Genomic DNA, 20,424 nt, shown 5'->3' with positions numbered 1-20,424 from the left:
ACTTCTAAGTTTTTATTGTCTCCCACTCTATAGAATGTTAGCTCCTTGTGATTAGGGACTAGTACATTCTTTATATTTCTAAAATGATGCCTGACACATACCAAGTACTTTATTAAAACTTGTTGATTTTTAAAAAAAAATATTTTTATTTCATAAAATATTTCCCAATTACATGTAATTTTTTAAACACTTAGTTTTTAAAATTTTGAATTCCAAATTCTGTCCTCTCTTGTCATTCCTCAACCCCTCAGGAAGGCAAGCATTATTATCAATTATACATATGAATCATGCAAAGCATATTTCCATATTAGCCATGTTGGAAAAGAAGACAGACAAGCATAATAAAGTTTTAAAAATATAATGCTTGTTGATCAATGTACTGCTTAGAAAAGAACTGGAATTGGCAGAAACATAAACTTCTAAATGAAAGAAAACTATTATTTTTTTATGCCAAGAGTAAAGTGCTTAAAAAAAAAAAGAATATGGAAGGTAAAAGTTCCTTATCCTTATATGCTTGGGAAATTTGGGTTCTTGGTATATCAGGAGTAAATAAATCCAGAAGCTGGCCACCAACACTCCCTTCTACATTTTCTTTTCTCTCTTCCTTCTAATCCCTTTCTGCTATATGAATCCCTTTTCTCTTTTTTTCCCCCTTCTATTTCTACAGAAGTGCTACCCTCACTCCTCATTGTAGCAAGCAGACAACTGGCTCTGAGTTCTTGAAGGCAGAGCAAATGGTTGGGGAGCTTTCTAGTACTAGAAAGGCCTTGTATAGTCTCAGGGACAGACTTATAAACCAAAACCATTGCCTAAGAATCAGACTAGTAAGCCTAGAGTCTCATTAGATTGATGACAGGGTAAATTTTTTGGCTATAGCAATTCTGAAAGATCATAGAGGGGTCACCATCTTGATTTAGGAAGGGAATACCAATATGACCAAATTATATATTCCTGTAGTATTAATAAAGCATCCACATATTTTTGCGTTGGGTCTGTCACAATTATTACTAGAAGTATTTAAGACTAAAGTTTCACTAATGCTGTTTTGCTGATTGATGTTTTCTTAAAGCTTATTTTGGAAATAAGTCTGAACAACCTCAAGGACATCTGAGTTCTAGGGGCTGAAAAAAGTTTTGATTTGAATATTTTGAATCTTGGTTTTGGAAACATATTCATATTGTTTTGATATTCACAAGCCCAATACAGATAAATTCAAATTAAATCCTTGTTCTCACTTTAGGACTGGCCCAATCTTTTTTCTAGTCAGATAGTCTTTCATGATATTTTTTATGCCACTGAATGCATACAATTCATCAATGGTTATGTGTTTCAGTTTCCTTGTGATCCCTATGAATCTTTAAATTGCCCTGTAGGTATTCTACAATTTTAGATCTTCTTAGATTGTGCTATTCCATAATTTACAGTTATATGGTACGACCAAGAGAATAATGATGTTAAAAAGATGACTTGGCAGCAGTGAGTGTCCCATGAAATAGTGACAAACTGAATCGACAAAATATTTTATATTTTTTGTTTTGAATCTCAATTCAATTGATAATAGAGACCAGATTCTAGTTTCTTACCAAGGACTCCCTATAGAAAAGTGCTTGTTGAATATGATTTAATCTAAGTTTGTTTTATTTTTTAGGGTTAAAAGCTCAAAATGTTAGCTGGCAAGTGAAAAGGAAACATGGCTTACAAAGATGTGGACTCATGAAATGATTTGGATTACAACCTGAGGGCACGGGAGCAAAGCCCCAGAAAAATGATTGTGCTATCAATACCCTCATAAAAAAGTTCAGCAAGCTCTGTGCTAGCAGGACCAGCTTAACCTGTTACAAGCTGAGATGTCATTAGCACATGGGTTAAGAGACATTCACCTTTGGGTGGTGATATTAGAAAGCAGGAAGGGCACACTTCTTGCTCATGAAAGGCTCCTCAGACCCTTCTGCACTGAGATTTGCTATAGACTGTTCTTGTATATGGCACAACTACTTCTAGGCTGCCACTTTGAGTCATCTCGATGATAGCACTCTGCTGGGGCCCATCTTCCACTCCAAGTTGCATGGTAGCAAGGACTGCAGTTTTGGATGGGGGGGAGACAGGCCAGTCCCTTCTGTAGAGTAACTACATTTGGATAGCCCTTAATGCTGCAGCAATCTCTCTCCCAACCTTGCTTTTTCCTCTGAATGAAAAGTTTCCTAATTAAGGCTTTGGGAGTTAATGATCTTTTGTGAGTTTCTGCTGTGTGGTTCTAATGATGGGTGACTGTGAATCAAGTTGGCTGTGGTCACTGCTCTCATCGTACTTGCCCACTATTGTGCAGATCTGGGTTTGGACTCAGAATGAAAAAGTTTAGCATTGCCATAGAATTTGCTCTGAAGTCAGAGCTGAAAATGGATGGACAGAGAACACACATGCACAAACTTTTATCCTTTTGCCTAGAAAACCAGTGATAAAGAATATAGAAATAGGTGAAAGAGTATGACACACAAAACATAGTTTTTGTAGAAGAACTATAAAGAAGTAAAAGTTCCTAGCCGTGGAAAAATAAAAGATGGCTGCCCTAGCATATTTACCAGATGGATGACCTGAAGTATGTGTTTATATCTTTAGAGCAGTTAATTCATACTGTTAGTAATTCATCCAGGTATGGAAGAAGACAGTTGCTATCTAAGCATAAGTTCCCCAACACACCTAGCCTGAGGATCACCACTAGTAGAAATTTGGAGCAATTTACATATTCCAATTCCTCTTCAAACTTTCAGAGCTGGGAAGTGAAGAGAGGCCAAGAATTAGGGAGAGATGATGACTAAAATCTGCTGAAAACTAACATCATTTAATAAGGAACGGCTTCTAAGAAGTAAGATCAACAGAATGTAAAAATTCAAGCACATATGCCCATAATGAAATTTGAACAAAAATGATTTAAAGAGACTTAAACTTCATCAATAAAATAATATATGTAGTATTTGGAGTTTGAATCATTTACTCACCTCGTTTTCTATTCCCACCCACTGCTACTTTCGGTTTTCCTTGTTTCTTTCTCTCATTCTTAAATAGATTCCCTAGTGGTGCTTTGAAGGGACAGATAGTTCTTTACATATATTATGCAGGTCAGTTCCAAAAATGTTTTTTGAATTAAGATAGTTTATTTAAAGCAATAAGAAGCTGCCACAGAATAGCCAAAATTATAGATATTAGAGATGGAAAAGACCTATTAGATCACTGAGATTGTCCCTCAGGACCAATGCAGGAGAAGTAATTGAAATAAAACTATCTGCTCACTCCAAGTCCTCTCCATGCTTAGCAAGACTAAATGCACTCCTATAGGAATCAGACTTGGAAGGTCATGACTGAACTGTAAAACTTTTTTATTTCAATTCTTCTTGCTGCTTTGGCAGTTAAGAGTCTGGGGATACTAAGCTCAGTTTAAACCTTATGAATAGGATTCCCACAATGCTTTTGCTTTGGAGGGAGAAGTAAATATGAAGATATCTAGCTGCTGTCAAGTCATAGGTTTTTTTTTTTGTGTGTGTGTGTGTGTGTGTGTGTGTGTGTGTGTTTTGTTTTGTTTTGTTTTCCTGCTCATCCCTTAGGAGGATCAGAATGCTATGAGATTTAAGATTCTATACTCAATTAACTCATTTCCTGGTATATTTCAAATTGCTGCCAAGACATCCTTGTGTGTAACTTGCCTCAGAAGACTAAGCCAGAATGGGAAATCTTAGGGCTGCAGGGAATAGGAAGTGGAAACATAGTATTGGGGATTAGTTCTCTGAGGATTCTGGAATGTAGAAAAAGGTTCTATGGCTGAGTGGCACATGTTATGTATGGAAGTTTACAACCACAAAGCTGTTCCAGAGATCAATATAAAAATAGATCTTTTGAAGGAATTTTTTTCTGAAAAAGAAAACCTTAAAATGCTTTAGATATGAATTAAAACTTGAAAGAAAATGTCAATTTCCGAGTACATATCTAATCTTTACCCCTGGTGTTTTTCATAGAAGGCCAGAATTAGGAAATTAGCCATATCTTTGCTTCTTAGGGGTTTCAACAAAGAAAAAAAAGTTCATTCTCAACAGTCATACTAGGTGCTATTTTGAACCCCAAATTAGTCAACTTGAATAAAATATGCAAAAAGAATTTTAGACTTAGAGGTGAAATCTTTCACACCTAGTACAACCTCCTTGTTTTAGAAATGGTACAAAAGAATGTGTGTGTGTGTGTGTGTGTGTGTGTGTGTGTGTGTGTGTGTGTGTGTGTGTTTTCTTTTGGATCCTCCTGGGATGAAATTAGGACAAAGAATTTAGAGGGAAATTTTCAAATCACTACCTAAGGGGATTTTTATATATTATTGTTGGACTTTATGAAAACTCAAGCACTGACACAATAGATCAAAAATTTCCCTCCTAGTTTTTTTCCTGTGAATATAAAAATATGGTGGTGGCAGAGGCCTACAAAGTACATTCTTAATGTACTGAGAAATATATTCTTAGGCCAATGTGAGTTAAGAAGAATTAGGCAAAGAGGTTGCTGAGTTAAGATCTAATCCTAAACTTCACTTTAGAAAGGAACAGTTTAAGAGGCAGCAGGTATAAACTTTAATGAGCTGTACACTAATCTGGAAAGGGAACCCAAGTCTTTTGATCCCTAATGAGATGCTTTCCCAAACACCTGGTGACGTTATGGCCAAGACTCACAAAGTTAATATAAATTCATCTACTTGACAAGGGTGTATGTAAGCGCTCTATTTCAAATTTTCCACAGAGGTAATGAGGGCACCAATGACAGAGCAAATTCCCTCAGTTGACAGGAATTTTGGTAAACTGGAATGAGTTTATAGTTTGCATGCTTTTGAGTAGTTTTTAAATGCAACAAGTAATATTTATGTTCCTTATCCAACTCATTTCTCCGTCACTGAGATCTTATTGCCTGAAACCTAAATCTCACCTCTCATAAGCTCTCTGCTCATTTCTTATTAATCTCTGGTTTTGATCTGTCACCCATTTATGGCATTGTCTCCTATCTCTCGATCTTTTCAGCTAGTCAACCAGTCTACCTTGCTCTTAGTATCAAGATTGTTCCACATTTTCAAATGTCATGCTTTGGAATTTTCCCTTTATTCTTTCCTATCCTGGAGGAAGAAGACTTGACCTGTACCATGGACCCTGCCCAGTCTCAGTTCTCATACTATTGAGATATAGAACAGTATAGGGAAAAAAAAAAGATCCATAGAAATAAGGAATACAACAATATAAATAAAGCAGCTGATGGCATCTGAAGATGTAGATGGAACTGGATTCACAGTCTAATGGAATCTACTTGATGTTAAAAAAAAAAAAAGATATACACAGGATAAATTGGATATAATCTTAATGGGGAAGTCACTAAGATTAAGAAAGATCTTGTTAAAGATGAGGCTTTAGCTGAGATCTGAGGGAAGCTAGGAAAGCTTGGAGAATAGGATGAGGAGGAATATAGCTCTAGACCTGGGGGACAGTCAATGAGATCCTATTTCTTGCAATCTCTCATCGCATAAAAAAGGACCATAATTCATCCCCTTGATAATTCTAGTTTCATGACTATTACAGAAACTCTAACTCCTATCAGTGAATAACCAACAGATAATGTTCAGCATTGTTGCTGGGTCAGATCCAATTAGGGTCATCAAAGTCAAAACTAAAAAATAAACAAAAAAAAATCACAACATAGCATGATAACCATTAAATATCCCCATCTTTGGTGACAAAATGCCAATCAATTATTGGCCATCTACTGTGATAAAAATATTTATTAAGATACTACTTACTATGTAAATAGATCAAGGAAAAATGACATATATAAAATATATAAGGATAGAGAATTGTTTATCTGACTTTTGAATCTAGAATAGCTCAGGTTTTTTTCCTCTCATTATCTGATCATAAGACACACAAGAATATAAAAGTAGCAAAGCATTTACAACCAAAATGAATTTTGCTTAGTATGACAACTGAAACCCCTCATCCTGTCTGCCACTACTCCTACTCAAGTTGATTGTCTTTTAATAGTTTCAATGAAGGTTGTTTAAGGAAATAATATACCACATCCTCAGTTCTCCAGGGAATAATATGACCAGTCTCAGAAGAAAGTAGGCCATAGCTGAATCTGCTACTTTATGAGTAAAACAGGAAGTTCAGACTCTCTTTATTGTACCTTTTTCATTTTTGAAAAGGTGCCCAAACAATTCCAAGTCAAGTCAAAGCAAAGTTATTAATGTCAAGAAGCCAAAATCTTTCTCCATGGTTTGCTGAATGAGGAAGGAAGAAAACTGTTTGTACTCAGCTGTTCTCTGCTGCTCTGGTTTTAACCAATGAAACAGGAAAGGCAGAGAGATGAATCAGTGAAAGGGGATGATGTTTATCCTTTGGCTCAATCTAAAATCACAGAGTTTTGCTCTTAGCTCTAGCAGCCCAAAGTGTCTGTTGTATCTTTAAGACAGATAGTCTCTTCTCTTAGAGACGACAGACTAATTATAGTCCTTCTGCCAGAGGGAACTCACACATGCAAGCCATTATGTAAAATATAATTTTTTTTCTTTAAGAATGCTCAAGATCATTAGACATGGTTTCTTCAATGCTAGAAAATCAGGCCAAAAATGAAAATAAACAGTTTCAAGAATTTGCAATATAATTCCCTCATGAATTTATGGAAATATAGTAGAAGGCCCTAAAATGTGGTTTGACATTTCATACGGCACTGTTTTTCTATTTTTCCAATTCTCTAACATTTGCCCTCTTGTCCTAGATCACTTCAGTTACACTTTATTTCATGGGTTTGAATGGTAACAGTCCTGATTATTCCCAAATCCTGGTGCTGTTGGAGGTGGGGGAGAAGAATTGTGTGAAGGAAGGGAGGAGGGAAGAAAGCTATAATGAACAACAGGAAGCAACCGAGGCACTGTCTTGTAAATTAAACAAACTTGTTATAAATTAATTTTGGTAACATAGGGGCACAAATGTACTGTCTTGGAAACATGTCAGAACTTCTGACAAAGGCCTTTCCAAACACAGTTATGCTTTCCGTAATGATGTGCTACACTAATTGAAAGCTAAGGTGATGATTCCATTGATTTAACAGTTCAATATGGAATTCTTATAAAGGATAATAAAGTCTGCAATAAATAAGTCATGGGAAAGTCAGTATTCATGTAAATAGGATTAGAAACATTCTTGTAAGGGGAAAAGAAATATATTTCAAGTTAATCAGCATCTATCACAAAACCAATAATAAACAGGTCACTAGGCCTCATAATTCATGTCAACAAGCACTGATCAAGCATCTTTACGTTTAGGGTACTGTTTAAATATTGAGAAAAGAATCAAGTAAAACCAAACAGTTCTGGCCCTCTAGGAGATTACAATCTACTCTAGGATTAATAAAAATCCCTCTTTCTATAGTGCCTTAAATCAAGAAAATGTTTCTCTCACAATAACATTCTAAAAATGGTATTTACACACATATATTGTATCTAGGTTATATTGTAACACATGTAAAATGTATGGGATTACCTGCCATCGGGGGGAGGGAGTGGAGGGAGGGAGGGGATAATTTGGAAAAATGAATAAAAAAAAACAAAAAAAACCCAATAACATTCTAAGATGAACTGTGTATTTCCATTTTCATAAAATTTTCAATGCAAAGCAGGAAGAGTTCTTAAGAGATCTTCTAGTCAAACTCATGAATTTTGCAGATGAGAAAATTGAGACCCAGTGAGTTTACAATACATTTTAATTATTATCTCATAGAAGGGATCTCATTATTATCTCAAAGTTTGGGATGGTGGGGAAAAGAACTAGCTATTGAATTGATATTTGTTAAGTGTAGTTCTCCATTCCTACTCAGCTGCCTCCCATGCCTGAAATGCTCCCTATTCCTTTCTATTTCTTAGAATCCCTAACTCCCTCAAAGCTCAGTTTAAGCCACTTCCCTCTAAATGAGCCCCTTCCCAATTTGTCGCCTATATCTTGTTAGTGTTCTATTCCCTCCCTGAAATTACTTTATATTTAATTGGAAATATATTGTATTTGTGAGATATCACTGAGTAATTGAAAAAGAGCCATCCACAAGAGTCAAGAAGACCTGAGTTTCATTCTTGCCTTTAACACATGGGACACTGATCAAGATATTTAATTTCTAATTAACCCAAGCAACTGTCTGAGTTGATCTGCATTGGTCCATGGAGTTTCTTCACTAGTAGTTTCCAACTCCTACAGAATGTTACTGAGATCTTAGATCAAAATAACTAAACAAATAAGGAATCTTGGAGATGATACCATAGATGAAGAGCTGAAAAGGATCTTATTAAAAATCAAAACTTCATTAGAAAGCAATTTTGTGAATTTATTTCATGCCTTTATATTTTCTGCAATTAATATTAAATCTATGATTCTTTGTTTTTTTCCCCCCTGAGGCAGTTAGAGTTGAGTGACTTGCTCAGGGTCACACAGCTAGGAAGTATTAAGTGTCTAAGACCAAATCTGAACTCAGGTCCTCCTGACTTCAGGGCCAGTGCTCTGTCCACTGCACCATCTGCTGCCCCTCTTTGAATACTTTTTAATGTGCATGTTAAAAATGCACAGCATAGAAACCATCAATCAAAAAGACAGTTAAGTTATCTGAAATGCAGAAATCATAGTGCTGGAAAGGACCTGGGAAGTCATCTAATTCTTTCTTTGATTTCACTGAGAAGGAAACTTGAGATCCATAAATGACTTGAATTAGCTACAAATTGAACTCAAATTCTTTGATTCCAAAGATAGTCTTCCCTCCACCCTGTTATGTAAGCTGTCTTTTAATTATCTCAGATTTTGAAAAAAAAAAAAAAACCCAACAAAATAAACCCAGCCTTTTAAGATCCAGATAAAGAGATACCCCAGCAGGAATGAAATGTGATTAAATATGTTATTACATATTACCATTAGTACTATATACTGCAGAAATGGTGAGATTTCTAAGTGCTGATTTTTGAAAGTTTTTTTTTTTTAACAGTTGTTCATATTTCTACAGGACTTTAAAATTTAGTTTTCCCTACAAATTCTTTTATATGTAGATAGATAGATAGAGATACAGATGTATAAATACATATCTCCCTATTTTACAAATAAGGAAATTGAAGCACAAAGAGGTAAGAGACTTTTCCCAAGGTCACAGAACTAATAAATTTCAGCTAAGACTTGAACCCAAGTCTCTGGATTCTTATAAAAGCATGTCTTCATCTTTATGCTGTGCTACTTCTCAGAATTGTTTTTTGGCTTAATTGGACTAAATATTCTATTTTATTTACCCTATCAGCTTAGAGACCTTGCTGTAGAACAATTCTATGCATAAACAAAAATATTATATAATTAAAAGGGACTGCCTAGGAGATTTTGTTCAAATGAATGACTATATATTGCTATAAATCAAATCCCTATAGGAATGAAACAATACTCAACCTCTTTGTGATGGACTTGTTTACAAGTACAAAAAATAATCTGAACCACAAGAGAAGACAAAGAGTGCTATTGTGGGCCTCTGAACAGCCCTGCAGAAGTCCTCATGACCCCATACAGATAGTTTGCCTTCTCTTACCTCTCCATTTTAGTTGTGTGTTATTCTGTTTCAATGACCAGTTTATGAGCTCCACACTAGATTCTCTGCCACATGGAGACTGCACCGCCCCAGGACTCTCAGTGTCTGAGAGGGTGTTTGTACTCAGCTGTTTGCCCTGGCTGCCTTCCTCCAGTTTCCAATTGAAACAGACCTTTTCTGGCGATGCTTGAAATTATCTTCTGCTGATAATTTGTTGCACCCAATATTTGTGGGTTCTTGCTGATCCAGAGCTAATTCAGAGGCTGGATTTTGTAATTAGTGTGAGAGTAGTAGGAGGTCAGAGAGAAACTTGTCATCTCCACCATCTTGGCTCCGCCCCTGGAAGTCCACTTTCACTTTTTTTTTTCAATTTCTCCCCATTTACTGACTCATTCCCACTGCCTACATGTATCCTCTATCCTAAAGAAGTGCTCACTTGATCCTTTATCTGCAATAACTCTAGTTCTGTCTCATTTGCCCTTTGTAATTAAACTCTTTGAAAAGGTCAACTCCAGGGGGCAGCTAGGTGGCGCAGTGGATAGAGCACTAGCCCTGAAGTCAGAAGGACCCAAGGTCAAATCTGGTCTCAGACACTTAACACTTCCTAGCTGTGTGACCCTGGGCAAGTCACTTAACGCCAGCCTCAAAAAAAGAAAGAAAAAAAAAGAAAAAGTCACCTCCAATCGGTGCTTCCACCTTCTCCTCCTCTCCTGTCTTCTCATGCCTTTACAATCCAGCTTTTGACTGTATCATTCCACATAAGCCATTCTCTCCAAAGATCTCTCAGTGGCCACATTGAATGGCCTTTTCTCAGTCCTCATTTTCCTTGACCTTTCTGAGGCTTCTTACACTACCCAAGCACTTTCTCCTCTGGGATACTCTCTTCTCTTTAGGTTTTTAGGACACAACTCTCTCCTGTTCTCCTCCTGCCTATGCGACTGCTGCGTTGTTCTCTTTGCTGGACCCTCTTCCAGATCATGCCCTCTAATTATAGACATTTTTTACTGGGTCCTCTTTCCTAGTTCCTCTGTACTACTTCACCTGGTGATCTCATCAATTTCCATGGATGTAATGAGCATCTCTATCTCTGAAGACTTCTGAAGCCACCTCCCTGCTGATTTCTAATCTTCAACTGCCTTTCAGATATTTCAAACTGGATGTCCAGTAAATATCTTCAACTCAACATATCTAGCATAGAACTCACTATCTTTCCTCCTAAATTCTCCTCCCTCCTTCTACTGTCCCTATTACTTAGAGAGCAGCACCATCCTTCTAGTCCCTCAGCCTTAAAACTTAGAAGCCATCCTAGATTCCTTACTATCTCTCACATAATACCTCTCTCCATATTCTATCCACTGATAAGATCTGTCAATTTTACCTTTGCAACATCTCCCAAAAATGTCCCCTTCTGTCTTCTGATACTGCTTTTCCTCTTGTATGGGCCCTCATCACTTAACACCTGACAATTCCAATAGCCTCTTAGTAGTAGTCTATCTTACCTCAAGTCGTTTCTCATTCCAAACCACCAAAGAGATTTTTGGGAAGTTTTTGTCTGACCATGTCACTCAATAAACTCCAGTGGCTACTCATTGCCTCCAGGATCAAATGCAAGATGCTATGTTTGGCTTTTAAAGTATTTCAAAATCCAGCTCCCTCCTTCCTACTTTTTCAGTTTTCTTATACCTCACTCCCCTCCATGTAGTCTTCAATTCATTAATGCTGGACTCCTGATATTTTTATATACAAAATACTCCATTTCCTGGCATTTTCTCTGGCTGTCCCTCACACCTGGAATATTTTGCCATCCTCAATACCATCTGACATCCCTGGCTTCTTTTAAGGCCCAATTATAACCTATTCCATCTTCTACAGGAAGCCTTTCCCAACTCCTCTTAATTTGACTGCCTTTCTTCTATCTTTTCTTTTTCTTCTGCCTTTCTAATTTATTATGTATCTAGCTAATTTATACATATAGTTTAACCAATTATACTGTAAGTTATTTGAAGCAAGGACTATCTTTTGCCTCGTTTTTTAGCTCCAATGCTTAGCATAATGAATGGCACAGAATAGGAGCTTAATACATTTTTATTAATTAGTCAGTATGGCATGTTTGCAAGAGGACTGACCTGGGGAGACTGTAGCACCTAGCTTCAAATCCTATCTCTGGCACTTCCAAACTGGATGACCTAGTCCTCAGGAATCATTATAGAGACCCCAAGGAAACCAAACCAGAGAACGTTACACCTAGTCTTTGTATCTCTTTGAGCTTCAGTTTCTTTGTTTATAAAACAATGATATAATAGTACTTACCTTGCAGGGTTGTGGAAATAAAATGAGATAATAAATGTAAACTCCTTTGAAAATGTTGAAGTTATATGAATTGTTATTACTATAATAAATTAAGGTGATTTGTATTTAGAGGTCTGATAAGTCTGATGCTGGAGTAAATAATAGCAGGGCAAGTGCTATTTGAAAAGCACAGAACAAAAGAAGTGTAAGTCACTGAATCACAAGTTGTATCCTTCACCTTCTACAACCTATAATTTTACCAAGTGATATATTTATGTCCTTCTAAACAGTGGTTATTATTCAAGAGATCTGGGACTTTATTTAGACAAACCCCTTCATTTTATAGAGAAAGAATCTGAGGCATAATAAGGAGGTTAAATGATTTGTCCAAGACCACATAGCTAGTAAGGAGACATTCTGGGACTTTAACTTAAATCTCCAGGACTATTATGCTCTTCATACTACCCACTTGTCATACAGGATTTTTCCTTGCATACAATTCCTTACAATTAGATCAGTCTATCTATGGGTCAATATCTCTGGTATGCTATTGTTGCAATGCATTTACCTGTATAAATGAGGAACTGAAAAAATAACCAATTTTTCTTTAGTTTTTGTTTCTGCCTGGGAAGGAAAAAAAATGTTCTGATGTAAAAAATTATTTAAATTTGCCAACTTCTAGAACTTCTGGAATCTTGTTGGGGTTAATTTGTATCTAAGCATTGCAAAGTTTCTATGACTCTAACTTTAATTTGATACAGCCCCAAAAGTGGACTTGGTAACAGAGGCAAAAATATTCCATACACTTCAACATAACTGACAGTCTGTTCTCAAGGTAGCCAGAATTGAATTAGAATGTTTTATTTGTCTTACTCCAGAAGAGGGTAGTGCTGTGTCTTTTAGCAAAAGCCATTTGTGACAGAAATATCTCATAGGTCAGTGCAATGCCAGATAGGGGGTGTAGGCTGGGGGAGTATAGGACTTGTTTTAGAATGTTTTTAGAATTATACTGGGGATTGTTATTTTGAAATTCACACATTTTACAATTCTTGAAGCCATGGTAATCTTTTAAATGAAAAGCTCCAGTATCAAGATTAATAATTTTAAGCTTGCCCCTTTCTTTTTTTCCTACCTGGTTTTCCCCTTTACTTCTTTTCTCTTTTCCTCCCTTTCTCTTCCCTTTTGTCTTTCTAGATATATTTCTTTATTTATTTCCTTTCTTTTCTCAGTTCTGAGAGTGTTATACTCTGGCTCCTAAAATATAGAACTCTTATGTAGTAAGGCTATCTCACTATGTCACTCAAATGTGTTGCTAATAAGGTTAGTATTTAATAGAACCATAGAAGGACCTGGAAAAAAAAGAGAAAGCAGTCTGACAAATGTGTTGATCAAGGAATGCCAACAACCCTCCCAGGGTCCTGACTGAATTTCAAGGATTTTAAAAAAATGCAAAAATGGACTTTTGTGCTTGGTGAAAAATCATAACATTGAAACATAAGTCCATTTATCTTTTAACTATTTTTCCAGTCCTCTTCCAAAATTTTGCTGGTTATTAAAACATGGCTGTGTAAATAGAAATGTTCTGCTTTATAACTTACCCCCTCTTTCTCCTCCTTATGCCTACAATGAAGACATTGTTCATTCTATCACAGGCATTCTCCCAGCAACAGGCCTTGATGTCAGATTAGTTCATGACTTCACAGTGGCACAGTAAGGAAGAACTTCTCAAAAATAACATTAAGAACTGATTTGCTATAGCTCCCAAGGAGATAAGCCAAGATCTTGAGAAATATGGTTTCTTTTCTTTTTCAAATAGGGGCAGAGATAGTGAGCAAAAAACAGGTTTCCTCCCAAGAGTGCACAAATCAGTGATAAAGCCATAAGTTAGTATGGTACCTGAAAAACTATAAATCTTCAAATGGAAATATACACTCAAATTTTGAAATAATTTCAATAAGTAACATCTTTAACTGTTGTGCACATAACAGAGAAAAGGGGTATTAAAAATAAATTATCCAATTATTAGCTGGGAGACAATGAAGAAATTGCTTCATTTCTAAGTACTTTGTTTTTCCTCATCTCCAAAACCTAGAACATCTCTAGGGTGTCTTCCAATTACAATCAAGAAATCAAGATCAATAAGTATCAGCAGGTGTTCTTAATTAGGTAATATGAGTGAGCAAAGGCAAGAGTGATTTTAGCCAGGACCTAACATTGCATTAACCCTTACAAATTCAAGTATGCACCCAGAATTGGCCCCCACAATAACTCTGGAAGCAGGTATACAATGTAGAAAATCAGTTCTACTTTGAATATCTTTTTTATGCCTCATTTATTATCTATACATAATTAAGACATAAAGGCTGCTGGATGAAATTATTCAGAATGTGGTGCAGTGTATAGAACACTGGACCTGGATTCAGAAAAACCTGAATTCAAATCTTATCTCAGATACACACTAGCTATACAATCCTCTAAAGTCATGTAACCCTGCTTGCCTCAGTTTCCCCATCTGTATATAAAAAGCTGGAAATGGCAAATAGAAACCATTTTAGTATTTGTGCCAAGGGAGTTCACAAAGAGTGAGACACGTCTGAAAAATGAGTAAACAGCATCTGCAACATGAAATAACATATTTACTTGTTACAGTGGCAGGATATGTGGAACATTCTACTAAATTTCTTGGACATGAGAGGAGAATGAAGGAAGTAGGAAAGAGATCATAAGATCAGCTTCCAGTCTTGATACTAACTATGAGAAACTGGGGAAGTCAAATTCCCTTTCTGGGCCTCAGTTTTCCTTATGATGGTTTAGTCCAGATGATCTCTTAGTTCCCTTCTGACTATAACTGTTTATGTATTAAACTTAGAACAAGTCATGAACATTTATAATATTAGCATATGAAACAAATCAATTACTTCTTTAATAATTATTTCTTGGTTCAAACCATACCACTGTAAGTGTGTTTCATTTAAAATTTAAAAATTACAGGAAACGCAAGTTACAAAAGAGATCTTCGGAGATTTCATTTTATCTAAGCATTTAAATACTTATTTAAATATAAAGAGACATCTGTGGTATAGTAGAAAGGGCTAAGGATTAAATATTACAGGATTATGGGTCCAAATCCCAGTTCTGTTAGTTACTGAGTAACTTTCGTCAAGTTATTCAACATATTTAGGCTTTAATTTTTTCATCTATAAATTGAAAGAGATGGACCAGATGATTTCAAAGGACCCTTCCAGCTCTCTATACTATGAATTGTCATAAGTCTTTATTTACATAGTAGAGTGGGAACTTGGCAGAGATACTAAAACATTACTCATGTTTTTTTCTTTTTTCTTGGATATGAGATCTTCATTTTTTTTTATTTTAATAGTTTTTATTTAGCAGATATATGCATGGGTAATTTTACAACATTGACAATTGCCAAACCTTTTGTTCCAATTTTTCCTCTCCTTCCCCCCCCCCTCCTCCCCGCAGATGGCAGCTTGACCAATACAAGTTAAATATGTTAAAGTATAAATTAAATACAATATATGTATATATATCCAAACAGTTGTAAAACATTACTCTTAGGAGCAACTGCTTATTAAAGACTAATCAAAAAGTGAAAAAAAAAAAAGGCCATGGAAAAAAATGTGGGGTATACCCACAACTTTCTAATAACTCACATCCAGAGAAGTCATATTTGCCATAGTGTAGGAAGATAAAAAGGGAATAGACAATTTAAAACAGATTCTGTCAGTAAGTCAACAAGTATTTATTAAGCACTTACCAGGTGCCATGTATTGTATTTTTCACTTTAAATTTGGACTATTAAACATATCCATGATTAAAAAGAAGTATCTGCAGATAATGTCAGATTTTTTTTTAATGTATTGTCTTGTTTTGCTAGGCTGGTAGTTTCCCTTTCCTCCCCCTCCTCTTCCTCTTCTCTTCTTCTTCCCTCCTGCCCTCCCTCTTTTCCTTCCTCCCTTCTTCTCTTTGTCTCTCTGTATCTCTTTCTCCCCTCTCTTCTCTTCTCTCTCTCTTTTATTGTAAAGAATTGATTTTGGAGGGAATGAGGACAAAACAAGTTTAGGAAATTTAAGTGATGGAAATATAAAATATATCAACAAAATTTTATTTAAAAAGTGAAAGAATAGAATCCCAAAGTTCTAAATCCTTCTAACCCAAGTCTATATAATCTTAAGAAGTAGGGAAGAACAAAAATATCATTTGACTGGCTTGGGGTCATCAAGCTTACTATCTTTCTTCTGAATCATCCCTTCCTCCTCTTCTTTATCCCATTCTGCCCTTTTTCCTACATCTGGGACTTTGGGAAGGACTTGGTCATTTCTGAAGAAAACTATAAAGCTAGATTTTTGGGGGTGAGGTAGAGTAGAGGGATTGATTATATAGACCTTGAAAATAAGAGTCCTAATCCTTAAGCAAAATAAGAGATAAATTGAGATAGTATTAATTTATACTTTGATGCTCAATGCTAGAAGATAGCAAGGTCTGCAACAAAGATAAATTATTGTAGGGAATGTACATTGTTATTTAAAATAAAACCCAAAAATCCTAGAGGGGGCCTAAGGAAAGAATGGAATTTAGTCCCTTAATATTCAGCATGTCTGCACTTTAGATGGTTTAGAATTTTGGTCATGTTACATGACAGAGCAGAGATAAATTTTCTCATTTTGTTGTTCATGTTTCTTAGAATGTCAAACATCACAGTTTGATGTTGTAAGAGAAATTATATATATATATATATATGTGTATATATATACATATATATATATATATACACATATATATATATATATATATACACACACACTGGGAAGGAGAACTTCTATAGCCATAGGCTATAGAATTTCTCATACTTAGATCCACTTGCTTTTATATTTATTCTTTTTTTTTAAATGGTCAAAAATGTCTATTAAGAAAAGGTGACATTCAGATTATTATTATCCTCTAGAGTACACAGCAGTAAAAAAAAAAATCAGAACTTGTCAGTCAAAACTAAAAACATTAAATTCTACCAATTCTGTCTAAGGATTTTATATTAAGAACTATCTGTAACTTTGACTTTTAGAATATGAGTGGGTAAAGAGATGGAAAGCTGAAGAATTGTACAAACTTTCTTGAGAGCTATAAAGTGGATCTGAGGTCTCATGGAAATCCAGTAAAGAAAAAGATCTCAGCAATAGCCTATCCTTACACAAAAAACCAGGCCAGCTATAGTAACTTTATTCCAAAATCTGCTCCAAATCCCAACATTTTACAAAAGAAAACATTAAAATATATATATTTTCAAAGACTTGAACAGCCAAAAGGAGGCAAATAACTTGTTTATATTAATTATCCCTTCTGCTTTTTGGGTTATTAAATTATCATATCACAATTAAGCTAGTGTGAAACGTTTTATTTGCCACAAAAAAATCCTGAGCTTTCTTTGTTATTTTTTCTTTTTTTGGTTTGCAACCATTTATATGTAAATAAAATGAATTTCAATACATAAAAATGTTAACTTCCTTGTTTGTGGCAGCCCTCTTTGTAGTGGCCAGGAATTGGAAACTAAGTGGATGCCCATCAACTGGAGAATGGCTAAATAAGTTGTGGTATGTGAATGTTATGGAATATTATTGTTCTGTAAGAAATAACCAACAGGATGATTTCAGAAAGTCCTGGGGAGACTTACATGAACTGATGCTGAGTGAAATGAGCAGGAGCAGGAGGTCATTATATACTTCAATAACAATATTAAATGATGATCAATTCTGATGGATGTGGCCATCTTCAACAATGAGATGAACCAAATCAGTTCCAATAGAACAGTAATGAACTGAACCAGCTACACCCAGCGAAAGAACTCTGGGAGATGACTATGAACCACTACATAGAATTCCCAATCCCTTTATTTTTGTCCACCTGCATTTTTTAATTTCTTTCATAGACTAATTGTACACTATTTCAAAGTCCGACTCTTTTTGCAGAGCAAGATAACTGTGTGGACATGTATACATATATTGTATTTAATTTTAGTATGTTTAACATGTATTGGTCAACTGGCCATCTGGGGGAGGGGGTTAGGGGAGGGAGGGGAAAAACTGGAACAAAAGGTTTTACAATTGTCAATGCTGAAAAATTACCCATGCATATATCTTATAAATAAAAAGGTGTAATAAAAAAAAAAGTTACTTCTTTTCTTTCATCCAGTCCTATGGCTCCATTAAATTTCTCTGCTTGACTTTTCATTCTCATCACTTTTCCTTTTATATGATGGTGCTTCTGTTTTCTTGCATTATTTAATAAAGAAATTTCCATATTTAACTTTTTTCATATTAGTCAGTCTTATACATTACACACACACACACACACACACACACACACACACACACACACACACACACACACATCCTTGTTAGATATTTAGTGGTACTGTGGAAAAAGTGCTGGGTTTAGAATCAGGAAGGTGATTTCAAAACCTACCTCAGACAATTACTTGTGTGACTCTGGGCAAATCAATTAGCTCAGTTGGCCACAGTTTTCTTATCTGTAAAATGGGGATGGTAATAATATCTATTTCTCAAGGCCATTGCAAAGTTCAAATGATATAAAAAATATAGAAATAACTTTAGAAATCCTAAAGTGCTATATAAATGCCAGCTAGCCATTAATTTAGTTTCCTCCCTCTTACCTCCATAACAAATGTTATAAAAATCTTTAAAAAGAGCTTCCCCCCCCCGCTTTTGATGATATTCTTCGGGTAGATTTCCAACAACTGAATTGTTGTGAGAACTGGACTGATTAAAGTGTATGATTATATTTTTGTAGTTTTTACTGAGTATGAGATTGCTTTTCTGTTACTTAGTTTTCTACAACCCTACCAGCACTGGATTTTTTGCTTATAATTATTTTGGCTAACTTGATGGCTATAAGATTATAGAATACATTAGGGTTTTATGCATTTCTATTTAAAACCCCTTGCTTTTTAGATTAGTATTTGGTTTGTTTTTTTTTTTTAATGACTTTTAGTATTATAGTAATGAGATTTCTATTTTTATGTGGTTTTTTTTTTGATCTTCATTGCTATAATGATGGTTGTTGCTATACTTCTATTGCCTTAACTATGACTAACCTATGACTTAAAAAAAAATAATCTGCAAATAGTTGCATTGCAATGTTTTTATTTCCTATTGATCCCTGTCTCTATCTTGTCTTGCACAATTACTAGCATTCCTAATAACTCATCATATAGAAGTGACAAAAATAAGGTACCTTGTTTTATATACTTGTGAGTAGTAACATTTCTAATGCTAGTTTTTGATATATTATAATAACTCTTGGCTAGCAGCTTTTATTTAGTCAAGGAAAAATCTATTTCTATTCTTTTTTTGTGGGATTTTTTTTTTGGTAGGAGTCAGGAATTAATATTGGATTTTGTCAAAAGCTTTTTTTTTTTTTTTTTAATTCCAGTAAAAAAAATCTGGGGCTTTTTCCCTTCATTTTTTTTGGGGGGTTAAAGTTTGTTGATATTAACATATTTTATAATATTGACTCAGATTTGCTTCAGGTATACAATCTGCTAGATCATGATGCCAGATTTTAAAACTTATTGCTACATTTTCTGTTAGTGAATATTTTATTTAATATTATTATTTATTATATATTTATATTATACATAATTATATATATATTATATATATATATTTAGTATATAGGTATCATTAAGAAAACTGATTTATACTTTTTCTATTTTAGTGGTATCACTGCCAAATTTTAAAGTCAATATATTTACTTCATAAAAGGTCCTGAGTACTATTCTAAATTTCTCTACATTTCTGAAAAATCTATGTATTATAGAGATTATTTGTTTTGGGCAAGGTTTTAAAAGATTCCCCTATGAATCTATGTCAGCCAGGTGTAGGGAAAATTCATTTATCACTTGTCTTATTTCTTCCTCTTAGATTGGTCTGTTTAATGATTGATTTCTTGTCATGTCAATTTTGTTCAATAATATTTTTGAAGATAATCATCTAATTCCTTTAAGTCTTCTGGTATTCCAAAATGATATCCTCAACTTATTTTGTTTTAGTTATTGTTTTTAATTTGTAATTTTGTTGATTTGTGGTTTCTGGTGATTATTTATGATAATATTTACTAATGGATCAAATTTATTGATTGACTAAAAAAAGGCAATTCCTGGTATGATGAATGTAATTGTTCTTTCTTCTTGTAATACTGTTAACCTTTCACATATGAAGTTTAATGTCAAATTGTTCAATGTATGAAGAGTATTATATATTTGTTTCTAAAAATTTTAGGTGTTTCTCTAAAACAAAACACAGATATACTAAAATGTTTAGTATTCCACTTAACAGAATTACTATACTTTGGCTCACAACATTGAAAACTTTTTGATGATTTTCTTTTCTCAACTATCAATAAATTGTCTATAAAGAACATTACAAGCCTTAAGTATTCTGTAAATGCCAAGCATTATTATTTTCCTACTGAAATCAGGTTGGT

The 20,424-nt window shown here is 34.6% G+C and overlaps 1 protein-coding gene and 1 long non-coding RNA gene across 5 annotated transcripts in view; one reads left to right on the top strand and one right to left on the bottom strand.

Annotated features, from left to right (window-relative positions):
- Positions 1-2,971, top strand: part of LOC141566348 (uncharacterized) — a 49,527-nt gene extending 46,556 nt beyond the window's left edge. For all 3 annotated transcript variants that reach the window (XR_012489289.1, XR_012489287.1, XR_012489288.1), the window contains one exon: positions 1,649-2,971. This is a non-coding gene — a long non-coding RNA (uncharacterized LOC141566348). The remainder of the gene's footprint in view (positions 1-1,648) is intronic.
- SUPT3H (SPT3 homolog, SAGA and STAGA complex component) overlaps positions 1-20,424 on the bottom strand; it is a 592,076-nt gene that overhangs the window by 22,034 nt on the left and 549,618 nt on the right. The window lies entirely within an intron of this gene.

This window comes from Sminthopsis crassicaudata, chromosome 4 (assembly GCF_048593235.1).
Source record: "Sminthopsis crassicaudata isolate SCR6 chromosome 4, ASM4859323v1, whole genome shotgun sequence".
NCBI lineage: Eukaryota > Metazoa > Chordata > Mammalia > Dasyuromorphia > Dasyuridae > Sminthopsis > Sminthopsis crassicaudata.
This window is presented reverse-complemented; position numbering and strand designations above follow the sequence as displayed.